This window comes from Rhinopithecus bieti, unplaced genomic scaffold (genome assembly GCF_001698545.2).
Source record: "Rhinopithecus bieti isolate Rb0 unplaced genomic scaffold, ASM169854v2 scaffold_1918, whole genome shotgun sequence".
Taxonomy (NCBI): Eukaryota; Metazoa; Chordata; class Mammalia; order Primates; family Cercopithecidae; genus Rhinopithecus; species Rhinopithecus bieti.
The window spans coordinates 2678247-2697787 of NW_016803680.1; positions in this window are offsets into that span (position 1 = coordinate 2678247).

Here is a 19541-nt window from a genome sequence, read left to right on the forward strand (position 1 = left end):
CAGTGGCTACAGTGGCCTACCATGTTAGTGCAGATGCTTAAGCACCCCCCAGTTACCTTATATCCAGTGCTTCCACTGGCTGGAAGATAGTGCATGGAATCAGGGCAGCCTGGACTGAGTTGTACTGTCTCGGAGTGCACTGAGCACAAAACTGGGCTCATAAGTAACTTGAAACAAATCAGCACTATGTTGCCTAGGCTGATCTTAAACTCCTGGCCTCAAGTGATCCTTCCACCTTGGCCTCCCAAAGTGTTGGGACTACAGGTGTGAGTCACTGCCCCTGGCCTTGTACTCCCTTTATCTTGCAAAACTGAAACTGTGTTCATAAACAAGAACTCTCCATTCTCTCCACCCCATCCTCTGGCAACTATCATTCTACTTTCTGTCCCTTTGACTACTCCAGGTAGTCATGATCCGCCCCATGATCCAGTCACCTCCCATATAATTGGAATTATACAGTATTTGCCTTTTTGCGACCGGCTTATTTCTCCTCCTCCTCCTCCTTCCCCTCCCCCTCCCCCTCCTTTTTTTTTCTCTGAGATGGAGTCTCACTCTGTTGCCCAGGCTGGAGTGCAGTGATGCAGTCTCAGCTCACTTCAGCCTTTGCCTCGCGGGTTCAAGCAATCCTGCCTTAGCCTCCTGAGTAGCTCTGATTACAGGCGTGCACCACCATGCCTGGCTAATTTTTGTATTTTTAGTAGAGATGGGGGTTTCACCATGTTGGCCAGGTTGGTCTCGAACTCTTGACCTTGTGATCCACCTGCCTCAGCCTCCCAAAGTGCCAGGATTACAGGCATGAACCACTGCGCCCAGCCCATGACTGGCTTCTTTCACTTAGCACAATGCCCTCAGGATTCACCAATGTTGTAGAGGGTGTCAGAGTTAACTTCCTTTTTTTTTTTTTTTTCTGAGACGTCTCTTTCTGTCCCCCAGGCTGGAGTTCAGTGGCGCGATCACGGATCACTGCAACCTCCGCCTCCTGGGTTCAAGCCATTTTCCTGCCTCAGCTTCCTGAGTAGCTGAGATTACAGGCGCCTGCCCCCATGCCTGGCTAATTTTTGTATTTTTAGTAGAGACAGGGTTACACCATGTTGGCCAGGTTGGTCTCAAACTCCTGACCTTAGGTGATCCACCCGCCTCGGCCTCCCAAAGTGCTGGGATTACAGGCGTGAGCCACCCTGCCGGCCAGAATTTCCTAAGGCTGAATAATCTATTGTATGGATAGACCATATTTTGCTTATCCATTAGTGTGTTGATGAACTCTTGGGTTGCTACTGTCTTTTAGCTGTTCTGAATAACCTTGCTGTGAACATGAGTGTACAAGTATCTTGTGACCTTGCTTTTAATTCTTTTGGGTATATAACCAGAAGTGAAATTACTGGATCATGTGGTAATTCTATTTTTAATTATTTGAGGAACCACAATGCTGTTTTCTGCACCATTTAACATTTTTGCACAGTTCACAACCATTCCAATTTCTCCACATCTTCACCAACATTATCTTGTTTTATTTTGAGATGGAGTCTTGCTCTGTCACCCAGGCTGGAGTGCAGGTGCGATCTCAGCTCACTGCTACCTCCATCTCCTGGGTTCAAGTGATTCTCCTGCCTCAACCTCCTGAGTATCTGGGATTACAGGCACCTACCACCACGCTTGGCTAATTTTTGTATTTTTAGTAGAGACAGGTTTCGGGGTTTCGCCATGTTGGCCAGGCTGGTCTCGAACTCCTGACCTCAGTTGATCTGCCAGCCTTGGCCTCCCAAAGTGCTGGGATTACAGATGTGAGCCACCATGTCCAGCCTATTTTTATTTATTTATTTTTTAGTAGTAGTAGCTATCCTATTGGGTGTAAGGCAGTAGCTTGTGGTTTTGATTGGCATTTCCCTAATGACTAGTGCATCATTTGTTTTTATAGTACAACTTGTATGGCATTTGGCTTCATTTACTAGTAAACTGTGTTTTGTAGCTTGCTATCTATATCGGTATCACTGAATTGGAGTCAGTATTCAGTGATAACAAAATACTTCTTTTTCACTGTGAAATTTTATACTTTTGGAGAACTGGGAGAATATTATTACATGACTGAACTTAAGAATTCCCTCTGGATTTGGGTCAGTATGCTGTATTCACATGGATTAAATAATATGCTTTTGTTACAAAGTCACTTCAAAATTACTTTCAATACATGTAAAATGAAAAATAAATATTTTTTCTCTCAAGTAAATGACCATGTAAATTGGGATGTCTTATATACCTGGACTTCTTAAGTTCTGGAAATAAGAACAGATAGAATGCCCAAATGCTATTTTCTTATATGCTGTTTAGGATTCAACACAGAACGTTGGTTTTAAATGACTGTGAACTCTCTTTTCCAAATGCCAGAGTTCAAGCGAATACACTGGCAATTATTTTATTCTTTTTTTTTTTTTTTTTTTTTTGAGATGGAGCCTTCCTCTGTTGCCCAGGCTGGAGTGCAGTGGTGCAATCTCGGCTCACTGCAGTCTCCACCTCCCGGGTTCAAGTGATTCTCCTGCCTCAGCCTCCCAAGTAGCCGGGATTACAGGCATGTGCCACCATGCCCCACTGATTTTTGTATTTTTAGTAGAGATAGAGTTTTGCCCTGTTGGTCACGCTGGTCTCAGACTCCTGACCTCAGATGATCCACCCGCCTTGGCCTCCCAAAGTGCTGGGATTATAGGTGTGAGCCACCTCGCCCAGCCTCCATCTTGTTTTTATTTTCCATTATAAGTAACACGTTTGTATTAGTCATTTCTCACACTGCTATAAAGACATGCTTGACACTGGGTAATTTATAATAAAAAGAGGTTTAATTGGCTTATGGTTCTGCAGGGTGTATAGGCTTCTGCTTCTAGGGAGGCCTCAGGAAACTTAAAATCATGGTGGAAAGTGAAGGGGAGGCCAGCATATTTTACATGGTGGAAGCAGGACTAAGAGAGAGCCAAGGAGAAGGTACCACACACTTTTAAACAACCGAGCACGGCCAGACGCGGTGGCTCACGTCTATAATCCCAGCACTTTGGGAGGCCGATGCGGGCGGATGACGAGGTCAGAATATCCAGACCATCCTGGCTAGTACGGTGAAACCCCGTCTCTACTAAAAAAGAATACAAAAAAACTAGCCCGGCGTGGTGGCGGGCGCCTGTAGTCCCAGCTACTCGGGAGGCTGAGGCAGGAGAATGGCGTGAACCCGGGAGGCGGAGCTTGCTGTGAGCGGAGATCCGGCCACTGCACTCCAGCCTGGGCGACAGAGCGAGACTCCGTCTCTAAATAAATAAATAAATAAATAAATAAATAAATAAATAAAATAAAATAAACAACCCAGCACTCACTCACTATCATGAAAGCGGTATTGAGGGGGAAGTCAGTCCCATGATCCAATCGCCTCCTACCAGGCCCCTCCTCCAACACTGGGAATTACAATTCCACGCGAGATTTGGGTGGGGACACAAATCCAAATCATATCAACGTTCATTGCAGAAAAAGTATAAAATGAAAATTAACTTTACTTACCTCATAACCTTGAGAGAACCACTACTGACAATTTGGTTTATGCCTTCCAGGCTTTTTTTTTTTCTGTGCATGTATATATACACACATTTGTAAACCTTTAAACATTAAAATATGTAAAATGAAAAGGTCCTTTTATTTTTCTGAGACGAGTCATGTGAGACTCCTAGACACCTATATTATAAATAAAAAATTGACAAAGGATGGAACCCATTTTCTGTCATTTAAAGCTTGAGGTTAAGCTTTTTTTTTTTTTTTTTGAGAAAGAGTCTCACTCTGTGGCCCAGGCTGGAGTGCAGTGGCACCATCTTGGCTCACTGCAAGCTCTGCCTCCCGGGTTCATGCCATTCTCCTGCCACAGACTCCCAGGTAGCTGGGACTACAGGCGCCCGGCACCATGCCTGGATGAATTTTTGTATTTTTAGTAGAGACGGGGTTTCACCATGTTAGCCAGGATGGTCTCGATCTCCTGACCTCGTGATCTGCCCGTCTCAGCCTCCCAAAGTGCTGGGATTACAGGCGTGAGCCACCGTGCCCGACCGAGGTTCAGCTTTTTTATTTAAATGATTAAACAAAGACCCTGGGGATAAAAGGATGTTTTTGAGGATGCTGGACATTAGCGTTATATAAATTACTATCAGATGGGCAGCAGAATGCTACAGTTGGCCATTTCTGAAGATAATGTTTTAATTGTGCCACTGAAAAACTAATGTTAGCATTGGGCATTTCAATAATTACTTTGAAATATTATGGATATTAGACGTGTTTCATTAAATGTGAAGGATTGCAAGGAAACCTCTGGAGTCCACAATTATATTTTCATTAGGAAAGATACAAAACAATTATGCATAATCTTGTCATGCAAAGCTAATATTTTAATGCATTGCCTTCCAGAATGTTTTTTATTTTTATTTTATTTTATTTTATTTTTTTTTTGAGGCAGAGTCTTACTCTGTTGTCCAGGCTGGAGTGCGTTGGCATGATCTCAGCTCACTGCAACCTCTGCCTCTCGGGTTCGAGGGATTCTCCTGCCTCAGCCTCCTGAATAGCTGGGATTACAGGCATGCACTACCGTGCAAACTCATTTTTGTATTTTTAGTAGAGATGGGGTTTTGCTGTGTTGGTCAGGCTGGTCTTGAACTCCTGACCTCAAGTGATTCATCCACCTCAGTCTCCCAAAGTGTTGGAATTACAGGCCTGAGCCACCCCACCAGCCTTGCCTTCTAGTTTTTTGCTTTGTTTTGTTTTGTTTTTGAGATGGAGTCTTGCTCTGTTGTCCAAACGGGAGGGCAGTGGTGCCATCTCAGATCACCGCAACCTCCGCCTCCCCAGCTCATGCAATTCTCCTGCCTCAGCCTCCCAAGTAATGGGGATTACAGGCACCCACCACCATGCCCGGCTAATTTTTGTATTTTTAGTAGAGACGAGGTCTCACCGTGTTGGCCAGGCTGGTCTCAAACTCTTGACCTCAAGTGATCAGCCTGCCTTGGTCTCCCAAAGTGCTGGGATTATAGGTGTGAGGCTCTGTACCCAGCCCCTAGCTTCTAGTTTTAATGAAAGTTCAAATACATGTATTTCTTAACATTTGGCTTTTTTGTTTTGGATATAAAATCATTTCCTTGTGCTAATTATGTGGTCTTTGTTGAGAACAATTTTAATTACTAGGTAATCCACAGCATTTATGTATCTATTTATTTAAACATTTCCTTATTGGTGGACATTTAGGATGAATTCTTTTCTACTACTCCGTGTATGTATACCTCTATTATAGGTCATACTATTAATTATTTTTATTATGGAAAATTCCAAGTACATAAAAAAGAAAGGTTATTACCCCACCCAGCTTAGGCAGTTATCAACACCTGGCCCACCTTGTTTCATCCCTAGTCCCACAACTCCTTGGTTCCGCTATTGCCAAGCAAATCCCAGAGGTATCATTTCAGTTTTGTAAATATATAGCTGTAAAAGATAACCATTCTGAAAAGATAGCCACATTACAATTATTCATTAAGAAACCCGGCTGGGTGCAGTGGCTCACGCCTGTAATCCCAGCACTTTGGGAGGCCGAGGCCGGCGGATCACCTGAGGTCAGGAGTTTGAGACCAGCCTGGCCAACATGGAGAAACCCTGTCTCTGCTAAAAATACAAAAAAATTAGCCGGGTGTGGTGGTGGGCGCTTGTAATCCTCGTTACTTGGGAGGTTGAGTCTGGCGAATCGCTTGAACTCAGGGGTGGAGGCTGCAGTGAGCCGAGATCTTGCCATTGCACTCCCGCCTGGGCGACAGGGCTAGACTGTGTCTCAAAAAAAAGAAGAAAGAAATGAAAGAAAGAAACCCAGCCATTAAATATCCAGCAACCACATTGCTCCAATTTTCTTATTTTATTTTTATTTTTATTTTGAGACAGAGTCTTGCTCTGTCGCTCAGGCTGGAGTGCAATGGCAAGATCTCGGCTCACTACAACCTCCCCCTCCCAGGTTCAAGCAATTCTCCTGTCTCAGTCTCCCAAGTAGCTGGGATTACAGGCGCCCGCCACCGCACCTGGCTAATCTTTGTACTTTTAGTAGAGTCAGGGTTTCGCCCTGTTGGTTAGGCTACTCTCGAACTCCTGGCCTCAAGTGATCCGCCCGCCTTGGCCTCCCAAAAGTGCTGGGATTACAGGCGTGAGCCGCCGTGCCCGTCCTATAACTTCTTTTAACGGTTTGAATTGAGATCTAAATAAAGTTCCCACGTGGCGATCGGTGGATAGCTCTCTAGCGCTCTCCATCCTCGCTTCCTCGCTGCTGCTCAGAAAAGTGGCTGGGCAGCAGGCATGTGTGCGTCTTGCACGCTTCGGGTCCAGACAGGAAGCCCCAGGCGGGGACTGTAACCCCCGCCGCTGCCCTGGCGGGGTTCCCACCTGGGCCGCTGCAGGGAGGAGGTAGCAGAGCTGCCGGCTGGCGCCGCCCCTCCGCTCCCCTGCCTGCCGGCGCCCGGCGTGAGCCCGGCGGCCCCGCCCTGCGCCACCTGCCAGCCCGTGGGACTCAGTGCAGCCAAGCCGGGCTCCGCAGGTGAGGCGCGCGCGGGGGCCTGGGCGGAGGACACGCGGGGCAAAGCGCTCGGGGAGCGGGTGGGTGCTCACCGCTGGGCCTCCCTAGGGAAGGGGCGCAGGTGTGCATGGATGGGGTAGGGGGCGGACCGAGAGAAAGAGGGTGGGCAAAGTGTGGGTGCAGCGGCTTTAAGGGCTTCTGGGATTAGAGGGCACTTGCGGGGAGTGACGAAACTTCGAGAAAAGGAATCCAAAACTACTTAGTAATAGTAATAATAATAACAGCGATGACAACTGTTACAATAACTATCACAATTATTATTTGTTATAATAATATAGCAGCAGTAAAAACAATAGCATCAATAATAATAATAGCTACGATTTATTGCATTCTTATATGTGCCAGTGCTGGCTTACTTCTTTACATATTTTATGTGTAAAGTAATACCTACCTCATAGCAGTTGTGAGGAAGAAATAGAAAAATGCTGGTGAAGGCCAGAGCTCACACCTGTAATCCCAGCACTTTGGGAGGCTGAGGCAGGTGAATCACTTGAGGCCAGGAGTTTGAGACCAGCCTGGCCAACATGGTGAAACCCCATCTCTACTGAAAATACAAATATTAGCCAGGTGCGGTGGCGGGCGCCTGTAAGCCCAGCTACTCAGGAGGCTGATGCAAGAGAATCGCATGAATCTGGGAGGTGGAGGTTGCAGTGAGCTGAGATCAGGCCACTGCCCTCCAGCCTGGGCAACACCGCGAGACTCTGTCTCATACATAAATAAACAAATAAATAAATAAAGTTGATAGTTTTTTGCAAGGGAGGTATGAGTGCCATGCCTATTATGCAGAGGAGGAAATGCAAGCCTATTGAGGTTAAGGAATTTGCCCAATAGCACACAGCTGGTTAAGGCTTGGTTCAGGTTAAAGCTGGGGTCTTATCCCTGGCGTGGCACCCGCCACCTGGAGTTTTAGGTTCAGGGCTGCTGAGCTGAGACTGGAGAGCAAAGCCAGTAAGTGTTGGAATAATTTAGCTCTGGGTTTGCCACCCGGCTGTCCATGCATAGCTGTGTGACCTTGGGCAAGTCACTTGACCTCTTAGAACCCATTTGCTCATCTGTGAAGTAGAGATAATGGTAATGCTTGCCTGAAAGATTCTGCAAGAATTAAGCAAGCCAATGTATGTTAGAGAGGCGTGTACTTAGTTCTCTCTCATTAAATGACAGCTGGGATTAAGGTTACTATGGAGCCCAGCAGCTCTGCATCGTAACCCCCTCCCTGCCGTTGGCTTGCTGTGTGATCATTCATGTCCACTGAACTAATCTGTGAAACTGAGTATGGTAAACCTTCAAGGCTGGTGGAATGAGTAAATGGCAGGGAGGGTTTGGCGTGATGCCCGGCTCATAGAGGATGCTCAGTGAGACCAGTTTCTTCCTTTCTTTCCTTCTTTTCCTCATTGAATCCAAAGCCATTTGTTCTCAGGAGACTTAGGAGAGAAGAAGGGGAATAGCTGTGCCTGAAGTCTCACTACTAGAGGCAGGGCTGGGACAGGAACTCAAGCCTGGGCATCTCTAGTCCACCAAGCTCCCATCCCCTTGGCTTCTTTGATTTTTTTTTTTTTTTTAAACCAGGGTTTTGCTCTGTCACCCAGGCTGGAGTGCAGTGACATGTGATCGCAGCTCACTGTGGCCTCGACCTCCCAGGCTCAGGCAATTCTCCTGCCTCAGCCTCCTGAGTAGCTAAGACTACAAGCACGCACCACCACACCCGGCTAATTTTTAAAATTATTTGTAGAAATGGAGTCTCCCTATGTTGCCCAGGCTGGTCTTGAACTTCTGGACTCAAGTGATCCTCCCGCCTTGGCCTCCCAAAGTGCTGGGGTTACAGGCGTGAGCCACCAAGCCTGGCCCCACTGGACTTCTACAACCATTGTGAGCTGGGCCATTCCAACACCAAGCGTTTGTAATCAGGCTGGTATTCTACAAGCCACACACATTTGCCTATTTTGCATTAATAGTCATGAAATGGCATTTTTTTTGTGTGTGTGTGAAAAATCTCCCAGCTAGTGTCAGTATGCCTAGAGTTATGTGTTCATGACCCAGAGCTTAAACGGAGCAGCCTTGCAGACAGTGAAACTCCAAGTAATTGTGAATTAATGATGTGTGTCTGGGCTGGGGTGTCCCAGCAGGAGGGGAACCCCCTAGCATCTTTGCAAATTTCACAGAAGATGAAGTGACTCTGATCCATGGGTTGACCAACTCCTCCCGGTTTGCCTGTGACTTTCTGTTTTTGTTTTGTTTTGTTTTGTTTTGTTTTGAGATGGAGTCTTGCTCTGTTGCCCAGACTGGAGTGCAGTGACCCGATCTAGGCTCACTGCAAGTGCCGCCTCCTGGGTTCACACCAGTCTCCTGCCTCAGCCTTCTGAGTAGCTGGGACTACAGGCGTGTGCCACCATGCCTGGCTAATATTTTTGTATTTTTAGCAGATACGGGGTTTCACCGTGTTAGCCATGATGGTCTCGATCTCCTGACCTCTTGATCTGCCCGCCTCGGCCTCCCAAAGTGCTGGGATTACAGGCGTAAGCCACCATGCCCGGCCGACTTTCTGGTTTTAAAACGGAAAGTTTTGAGTACTGGGAAACCTTTTAGTCCCGGGCAACTGGGAGGGTTGATCACCCTGCACATCCAAACGTTCATAGTTTCTCAGGAAATTGTCTTCATTTCAGGTTTGTGGTTATTGTTGCTGTTTTCGAGTAGTTTTCACCACGGGGATCCTTGCCTGACTGATTTCCTCTAGTCTGCAGCAGGGGAATCTTTCGGTGGGGAAGGGGTATGGCCCATAGAAAAGCTATCAACCCCAAATCACCATCGCCCTGCCCAATCCTTTCAGTCCTTTTGACCAATCTGCTAAAAAAAAAAGTGACCCAAAGGGTCTTTAATGAAAACCAAATCCTGATGTGCTGCAGTTTCTCGCTGGAACAAGGGCATTATGCATAGCAGAAAGCAAGGCGTCTGTTTCAGTAACCTTAAACCTCTCTGTAGGGTTAATAGAGGGGCCCAAGCAAAGAGCACAAGAAGCCACATTGTCTGGGAAACTGGAGAATTGTGAATGGGGCCAATGCCCCAGGGTGACTGCCCAAAGGGAAGGGAGAAAAAAGGGCCAAAGGTTCCCCAAAGCCCCGAACGACCCAAACCAGGAAGACTTCTTCTAATTGGAGTTGAGCATTCCAGTTACAGGATGGTGATGGTGGGCCAACATACCTACAAAGTGCTTTGGGATCAGGTTTGCTCAAAACCTGTTAGAATGCATGGCTTTTGGTGTCTGGGGACTTCAAAAGTTTTACTGTTTTTGTCCTGGGCAGTAAAATGAGCATAATTGTTTTCAAAGCTGGTTGTGGACATCCCCTTGGGGGAAAAATAATCCATTTCCATAACAACTTAGACAATACGGGGGAAATTTGTATTAAAGAATGCTGGGATGCCTATAAATAATTTCAGGAGACCATGAGCGTTCATTATGCATTTCCTTTAATACGGAAAGTTCCTGTTAATACTGAAAGAGATTACAAATACATGGTGTTTGTGTTTGTAATCCCAGTGAGCCTGGAGGCTAAGGTGGGAGGATAACTTGAGGCCAGCAGCTTGAGACCAGCCAGGGCAACATAGCCAGATCCCATCTCTTTTTTTTAAGCATTTAAAAAATACTAGTTGGGCATGGTGGCTCATGCCTGTAGTCCCAGCACTTTACAAAAGTGAGTTGGACGGATTGCTTGAGCCCAGGAGTTCCAGACCAGTCTGGGCAAAATGGCAAAACTCCATCTCTACAAAAAATACAAAAATTAGCCAGGTGTGGTGGTGCATGCCTGTAGATCCAGCTATTCAGGAGGCTGCGGTGGGAGGATTGCTTGAGCTTGGGAAGTGGAGGGTGCAGTGAGCTGAGATCGCAACACTGCACTCCAGGCTGGGCAAAAGAGTGAGACCCCATTTCAAAAACAAAAACAAATGAAAACAAATAATGAAAGAGGGTGGTGTCACATAATTGGGGTATGGGCCACTTGAGAGCCAAGTGATGCAGTTCCCAGTCTTCACTGGACTTGACCCTCTAGCAGCTTTTAGTGACCCTCCTCCTTCTCCACTTGACCTCAAGGACACCATACTCACCTGGTTTCTCTCCTGGGCCTCTGGCCTTTCCTCTCAGGCCCTCGCCTTAGTTCCTCCTCCTCTGTCTAACCTCTTTTGTTAAAACGTACGATCTCATTTGTTTTCCTTTTCCTTTTTAAAAACTGTTATGTGGAAAATTTCAAACACATACGAAAGCAGACGTAAAAATAAAATGAACATCCATGTCCCTGGCACTCTGCTTCAATGATAGCCAACCCATAGCCATCCTTGTTTCATTTTTGCCTCCACCTCCCACCCATTTCCCCCCTCCAGCATTATTTTGGAGGCAATACCAAACATCACATCATTTCTTCTGTAAATATGTAAGGATGTAACTTCAAAACAGGGGTTGGAGGCTGGGCATGATGGCTCACACCTGTAATCCCAGCACTTTGGGAGGTCGAGGTGGGACCTCCTTGAAGGTCCTACTTGAAGCCAGGAATTTGAAACCAGCCTGAGCAACATAGTAAGACTTTGTTTCCACAAAAAAAAAAAAAAAAAAAAAAAAGTTAGCCAGGTGTGGTGGCATATGCCTGTGGTTCCAGCTACTTAGGAGACTGAGGTGGGACGATTGCTTGAACCCAGGAGGTCGAGGCTGCAGAGAGCCATGACTGGGCCATTGCACTCCAGCGTGGGTAACAGAGAGAGACTCTGTCTTAAAAAAAAAACCAAACAATTAAATAATACATAAAATAAAAGAAGCACTGGCAGACTTTTTCAGTAAGGGAACATGGATTAAATATTTTGAGCTTTGGAGGCTGTATGGTCCCTGTCCCAAGTACTCAACTCTGCTATGGTAGCAGGAAGCTGCCATGGACAATAGGCCAATGAATGGGCATGGACATGTGCCAATAAAACTTTATTTATAGATACTGAAATTTAAATTTCACACAGGAAATTTTCATATGCCAATAAATATTATTCTTTTGGTTTTAAAAAACTATTTAAACAACCTAAAAATCATTTTAAGCTCATGAGCCACGCAAAATCAGGCAGCCATTTCAATTTGGCCCATGGGTGGTACTTTACTAACCCCGCCTTGAAACAATAAGGACTCCTTTAAAAATATAACCACGGTTTCATTATCAAACTTAAAAAACTATCAACAATAGTTCTTTAAAATCTTCAAATATCTATTCAGGGGTTCAAATTTCCTCAACTGTCTCACAATTTTGGGGGTTTTTTTGAGACAGGATCTTGTTCTGTCACTCAGGCTGGAGTGCTATGGCGTGATCATAGCTCACTGCAGCCTTGAATTCCGGAGCTCAAGAGATCCTCGCATCTCAGTCTCCTGAGTGGCTGGGACTACAGGTGTGCACCACCATGCCAGGCTAAATTTTAAATGTTTTTATGGAGACGGAGTCATGCTGTGTTGCCCAGGCTAGTCTCAAACTGGCCTCAATCAATCCTCCTGCGTTGGCCTCCCAAAGCACTGGGATTAGGCGTGAGCCACTGTGCCTGGCCTAATTTTTGTTTTATTTTATGGTGTTTTTTGTTTGTTTGTTTTGTTTCTTTCTTTTTTATTTGAGATGGAGTTTCACTCTTGTCGCCCAGGCTGGAGTGAAATGAGATGATCTCGGGTCACTGCAACCTCCGTCTCCCAGGTTCAAGCAATTCTGCTGCCTCAGCCTCCCGAGTAGCTGGAATTACAAGCATGCGCCACCATGCCTGGCTAAGTTTTTGTATTTTTAGTAGAGATGGAGTTTCACCACGTTGGCCAGGCTGGTCTCAAACTCCTGACCTCAAGTGATCTGCCTGCCTTGGCCTCCCAAAGTGCTGGGATTACAGGTGTGAGCCACCACACACAGACATGATGTGTTTGAATCAGGATCCAAATAAAGTCTAGATTCTACAAGTGATCTTTTAAGTTGTTTTTGAGTCCACAGGTTCTCTTTCCCTCTCTCTGTAATATATTGGCTAAAGAAACTAAGTTGTTTGTTTTGGGGAGTTTTCCACCATCTTGATTTCTCTGACTGCACCTAGTCTACTGACAAACGTCTTGGCAATGGGGCTGCCATGGGCGTCTCAGTCCTAATTTCTCCATAAACTTACTTTCTTGGTGATATCATTCAGGGTTTAAATACATACTGACTATCTGGGGCCGGGCACAGTGGCTCATGCCTGTAATCCCAGCACTTTGGGAGCCCGTGGCAGGTGGATCCCTTGAGGTCAGGAGTTTGAGACCAGCCTGGCCAACATGGTGAAACCCCGTCTCTACTAAAAACACAAAAATTAGCCGGGCGTGGAGGCACAAGCCTGTAATCCAGCTACTCGGGAGGATGAGGCACGAGAATCACTTGAACCTGGGAGGCAGAGGTTGCAGTGAGCTGAGATCGCGCCACTGCTCTCCAGCGTGGGTGACAGAGGGAGACTCTGTCCCCCCTCAAAAAACCCCAAAACAAAAGAACAAACAAATGAAAAAAACTACTGACTATCTCTGTTTCAATAGCTGCTTCTGACTGCACCTCTCCCCTGACCCACAGGCTCAAACATCAAACTGCCTACTTGCTGTGCTATCTGCACTCTGAAAGGCTTCTCAAGCTTAGTATGTCCAAAACTGAGCTCCAGGGATTCTCCCCTAAACTCGGAACTCCTATGGTTTTCCCATGTCCCTCTCTACATGCTCAGGCTAAATCCTTGACGTTGTCTTTGACCCATCTATTTCTTTTATTCCCTACATTCGATCTTTTGGTTCCACCTTCCAAATACCTCCAAAATCCGACCACTTCTCACCACCTTCACTGCTATCAATGACTAAGTTATTGTCATCTCTTTCCTAGATTGGTCTGCCTGCTACAGCCATTGTTCCACTCCAGGGTATTCTCAACACAGCGATCGATGTGCTTGATCCAGTTAAAATAAAAGTCAGGGCCAGGCACAGTGGCTCACGCCTGTAATCCCAGCACTTTGGGAGGCCGAGGTGGGTGAATCACTTGAAGTCAGGAGTTGGAGATCAGCCCAGCCAACAGGGCGAAACCCTGTCTCTACCAAAAATACAAAAATTAGCTGGGCATGGTGGAGGGCACCTATAATCCCAGCTACTTGGGAGGCTGAAGCAGGAGAATCGCTTGAGCTGAGAGGCAGAGGTTGCAGTGAGCTGAGATTGTGCCACTGCACTCCAGCCTGGGCGACAGAGTGAGACACCATCTCAAACAAAACAAAACAAAAAGCAAAAACAAGTCAGAGCATCCATCCTGGCTTATATTCCTTCAGTGGCTCCCACCTCCCTCCAAGTAAAAGTCAGAGTGCTCACAATGGCCTGAAAGACCCTACTCACTCTGGCCCTGATATCTCTCCAACCCCATGTCCTACTGTTACATCCTCTTCATGTAATTTACTGAAGAACATGCAAATTCTGCTCCTAATGTCAAAGCCTTTGCACTGTCATTTCCTTTTTTTTTTTTTTGGAACTTTCTTTCTCCAGATATTCCCGTGATTCATTCTTTCACTTCCTGAGGTCTCTGCTTAAATGTCACCTCCTCAGGTCTTCCCTGACCACACTGTCTATAATAGTACCTACTCCTTCTTTGGCTCCTTTTTCCTACCCTGTTGTATTTTTCTGCATGGCATTCATCACTCCCTGACATAATATAGTTATTTGATTATCTATTTATTTTCTGCCTGGTTCATTCCAACGCACTAGCAGGGAGTTAGTTTTGTAAACTGCTGTATTCTCAGAGCATAGAATAATGCCTGGCTCACAGCAGTACTCAACAAATATTTGAAGAATGAAAGCATGAAATAATTACACAAACATAAATATGTATTATAGCTGTGCTTGGTGCTATAAAAGAGAAGTATTGGCCTTTTCTTCTGGCTAATTCTTTGGCCTGGTCAGAGAATTCAGGGAAGGCTTCATTGAAGACTTGAAATTTACAATGAATTGATCTTAACTGGGCAAAGAGGAAGGGGAAGAATCTTCTGGGCCAAGGAACAGCCTGTGAGAGGGTCTTAATTTGGGGAAGATAGCAACTTGGAGGGACAGATAGATGGCCCGGGCAGGAACTTTGGGGAATGAGGGGCAAAGAGGTGGGTGATAAAGCCACTGAAAAAGCTTTGGGCTTTATCTTGAGGGTAATGGGGAGAGGAGGAGGGTGACATGAGTTTACTGAGATGGTGTTTTTCAAAACAGCATCTGTTTGAAAACAGCAATCTGGTTTATTTGCTTATTTAATAAACTTGTATACAGAGATGACTTTGTGTCAAGCCTTGTTTGATGTGGTTCACTATTAACAACTCATTTTACCCTCATACGACACAATGATGCACCTGGTACCATCATTAATCTCATTTTACAGATGAGAAAATTGGAGTGCAGAGAGATTAAGAAACTTGTCCAAGGCCGGGCACAGTGGCACACGCCTGTAATCTCAGCACTTTGGGAGGCCAAAGCAGGTGGATCACTTGAGGTCAGGAGTTCGAGACCAGCCTGGACAACATGGTGGGAACCCATCTCTACTAAAAATACAAAAATTAGCCTGGTGTGATGGTGGGTATCTGTAATCCTAGCTACTCAGGAGGCTGAGGCAGGAGAATCGATTCAACCTGGGAAGCAGAGGTTGCAGTGAGCCTATATTTTACCACTGTACTCCAGCCTGGGTAAGAGAGTAAGACTCCATATCAAAAAAAAAAAGAAAGAAATTTGTCCAACATCTCACAGCTAGTAAGTGGCAGAGATATGATTCAGAACAGGTGACTGGCTCCACAGTGCATGCTTTTCCATTTCTGTTTGGTACTGACTTTTGTGAGGTATAAATTTATATGCAATACAATGCACACTAAGTGTACAGTTCTCTGATAAAAGGTATGTATCTGTGTGAGAACCACCATAATCAAGATACAGAAAATGGAGGCTGAGTGCAATGGCATCCACCTGTAATCCCAGGACTTTGGGAAGCTGAGGTGGGAGGATTGCTTGAAACCAGGAGTTTGAGACCAGCTTGAGCAGTATAATGAGACCTTATCTCTACAAAAAAAATTTTCCATCACCCCAAGAAGTTCCCTTGTGCCCTGTTGCAATAAACTTTTCCCATTGCACCCTAATAATGCCCCAGACCATTCCTAACTTGTTTTCTGTCACTGAAGATTATTCTGCATAACCTAGAGTTTCACGGAAATGGAATCATATGTTGTGTGGTCTTTTTAGACTGGCTTCTTTTGCTCAGCATAAGCATAATGTTTCTGAGGTTCATCCGTGTTGTTGCCTATGTCGGTAGTGTATTCCTTTTCCTATGCACATAATGTGTGTTTTTTCCCTTTGGGTGCTTAAAAATGTATTATTTTATTGATTTTAAAAATTGACATATACAACGGGCATGGTGGCTCACGCCTGTAATCCCAGCACTTTGGGAGGCCGAAGCGGGCAGATCACCAGAGGTCAGGAGTTCCAGACCAGCCTGACCAACATGGCGAAACCCCGTCTCTACTAAAAATACAAAAATTAGCTGGGTGTGGTGGCGCATGCCTGTAATCTCAGTTACTTGGGAGACTGAAGCAGGAGAATCGCTTGCACCTGGGAGGCAGAGGTTGCAGTGAGCTGAGATTGCACCACTACACTCCAGCCTGGGTGACAGAGTGAGACGCCATCTCAAAAAAAAAAAAAAAAAAATTGACATGTAATAATTGTACATATTTATGGGGTACATAATGATGTTTTGATGTGTATGATGTATGGTGATCAGTAATTAGCATGTCTACCATCTCAAACATTTCTCATTTTCTGTTCAATATCCTCCTTCTAGGTATTTGAAACCATATATTATTGTTAACTATTGTCATCCTACAGTGGTACAGAATACTATAACTAAATTAAAAAGAATTGTGTGGCTGGGGATGGTGGCTTATGTCTGTATTCCTAGCACTTTGGGAGGCTGAGGTGCGAGGATTGGGCCAGGAATTTGAGACCAGCCTGGGAAGCATAGCAAGAACCCATTTCTACAAAAACTAAAAAAGTTAGCTGGGCATGATAGTACATGCCTGTAGTCTCAGCTCCTCAAGAGGCTGAGGCCAGAGGATTGCCTGAACCCAGGAGTTCAAGGCTGCTGCAGTGAGCCATGATCATGCCACTGCACTGCAGGCTGGGTGACAGAGAAAGACTCTGTCTCTCAAAAAAATAAAAAAGAATTTGAAATAATTAGAGATTCATGGCAAGTTGCAAAAGAAATATCCTGTGTACCCTTCACCCACTTTCCCCCACTGGTTACATGTTGTGTAACAACAGTACCATATAAAACTCAGGAAATCATGGTACAAATTCAGGGCTTATTCAGATTTCACTAGTTTTACATGGACTTCTTTGCGTGTATATTTTATATTGTTTTCTTCAATTTTGTGACATGTATAGATTAATGTAACAGCTACCCTAACTAGGACCCAGAACTCTCCTGGTGATCACAAGCCTCCTTCATACATCTCTTGATAGCCTTATCTCCCTCTCCCCATGGCAAATACTAATCTGTTCTCCATTTCTATAATTTTATTTCAAGAAGGTTTTATAAATGGAATCATAAGTATATAACTCTCAGTGATTGGCTTTCTTCCCTCAGCATAATTCCCTGTAGGTCCATCAATAGTTGTTGCCTGTATCAATAGTTCATTTTCACTGCTGAGTAGTAGTCAATGGCATGGACATACCACAGTCAGTTTAACCATTCACCTATGGAATGACATTTAGATTGGTTCAATTTTTTGGCTACTATGAGTAAAGATGCTACGAACATTTGTGCACAGGTTTTGTTGTTGTTGTTGTTTTTGTTTTGTTTTGTTTTGTTTTGAGATGGAGTCTCACACTGTCACCCAAGTTGGAGTGCAGTGGCACAATCTTGGCTCACTGCATCACTGCAAGCTCTGCCTCCCCGGTTCACACCATTCTCCTGCCTCAGCCTCCCTAGTAGCTGGGACTACAGGTGCCTGCAACCACATCTGGCTAATTTTTTCTGTTTTTAGTAGAGATGGAGTTTCACTGTATTCTCATTAGCAATGTGTGAATGATCCAGTTTCTCCTCATCCTTTCCAGTTAATGGCATTATGGTTTTATTTATCTTTTAATATATTTTTGAGATGAAGTCTCACTCTGTTGCCCAGGCTGGAGTGCAGTGGTGTGATCTTGGCTCACTGTAACCTCTGCCTCCCCGGTTCAAGCAATTCTCCTGCCTCAGCCTCCTGAGTAGCTGGGACTACAGGCATGAACCACCACGCCCGGCTAATTTTTGTATTTTTACTAGAGATGGACTTTCACCATGTTGGCCAGGCTGGTCTTGAACTCCTGATCTCAGGTGATTCACCCACCTCGGCCTTCCAAAGTGCTGAGATTACAGGCGTGATTCACTGCACCCAGCCTCATTATGGTTATTTTTTATTTTAGCCATCTGATAGGTTAACACTGTAGTTTCAATGTTAATTTTCCTAATGACTAAAAATGCTGAGTATCTTCCCATGTATTTATTTGCTATATGTATATATACTTTGATGATATATCTACTCATGTCTTCTGCTCATTTTCTGATTGGATTGCTTATTTATTTACTTTTTAGTATTGAGAGTTTTTTCCATATAGTCTAGATGCAACTCCTTTTTGTTGGATTTTTTAAAAAATCATTTTTTTAAGCAATTTGATTGTTATATATGCCTTGGCATGACTTTCTTCATGATTCCTCTGCTTGGGGTTGGTTGAGCTTCTTCGATCTATGGATCCGTAGTTCTATCAAACTTTACACAAATTGGTCATGAGGTCATGTTTTCTCCTCCCTCCCTCCCTCCCTCCCTCCCTCCCTCCTCTCCTCTTCCTTCCTTCCTTCCTTCCTTCTTCCCAGTCTTCTTCTTCCTTCCTTCCTCCTTCTTCCTTCCTTGCCTCCTTCCTCCCTCCCTCCCCTCGCCTCCCTCCCTCCCTTCCTTCTCTCTCTTGTCGAGTCTCGCTCTGTCACCCAGGCTGGAGTGCAGTGGTGCAATCTTGGCTCACTACAACTTCTGCCTCCTGGGTTTAAGTGATTCTTGTGCCCCAGCCTCCTGAGTAGCTGGGATTACAGCCACCACACCCGGCTAATTAATTTTTTTTTTTTTTTTTTTGTAGAGATGGGGTTTCACCATGTTGGCCAGGCTGGTTTTGAACTCCTGACCTCAAGTGATTTGCCCACCTCAACCTTCCAAAGTGCTGGGATTACAGGCATGAGCCACTGTGCCCTACTCATGATTTATTCAGATACTTTTCTGCCACCCCCTCCTTTCCTGGGACTCCAATTACACATATTTCAAATAGTTTCATATTGCTCCCGAGCCCTCTTAATTTTTTCCGTCTTTTTCCCCCTGCATTTTACTTTGGATAATTTATTTTGCTATGACTTCAAGTTCACTAATTTTTCTTCTGCAATGTCTAATATGCTGTTAACTCTATCCAGTGTATTTTTCATTTCATATATTGTATTTTTATCTCTAGAAGTTCATCTTGGGGTTTATTTTGTACCTACCATGTCTCTCCCTTTAACATGCTCACTGTTTTCCCTATTTTCTTGAACTTACAGAGTGTATTTATAATAAATATCCTTGTCCATTAATTGGATCTTCTGTGTCATTTCTGGATCTGTTCTATTGATTGGATTTTTCTCCTGACAACCAGCCATATTTTCCTGCTTCCTTGTATGCCTGGTAATTTTTATTTATTTATTAAAAAATTTCTTTGACACAGGGTCTCACTCTGTCACCCTGGTTGGAGTGCAGTGGCATAATCATGGCTCACTGCAGCCTCAACTTTCCAGGCTTCAGTGATCCTCCTACCTCAGCCTCCTGAGTAGCTGGGCACCTGCTACATCCCTGGCAAATTTTTGCATTTTTGGTA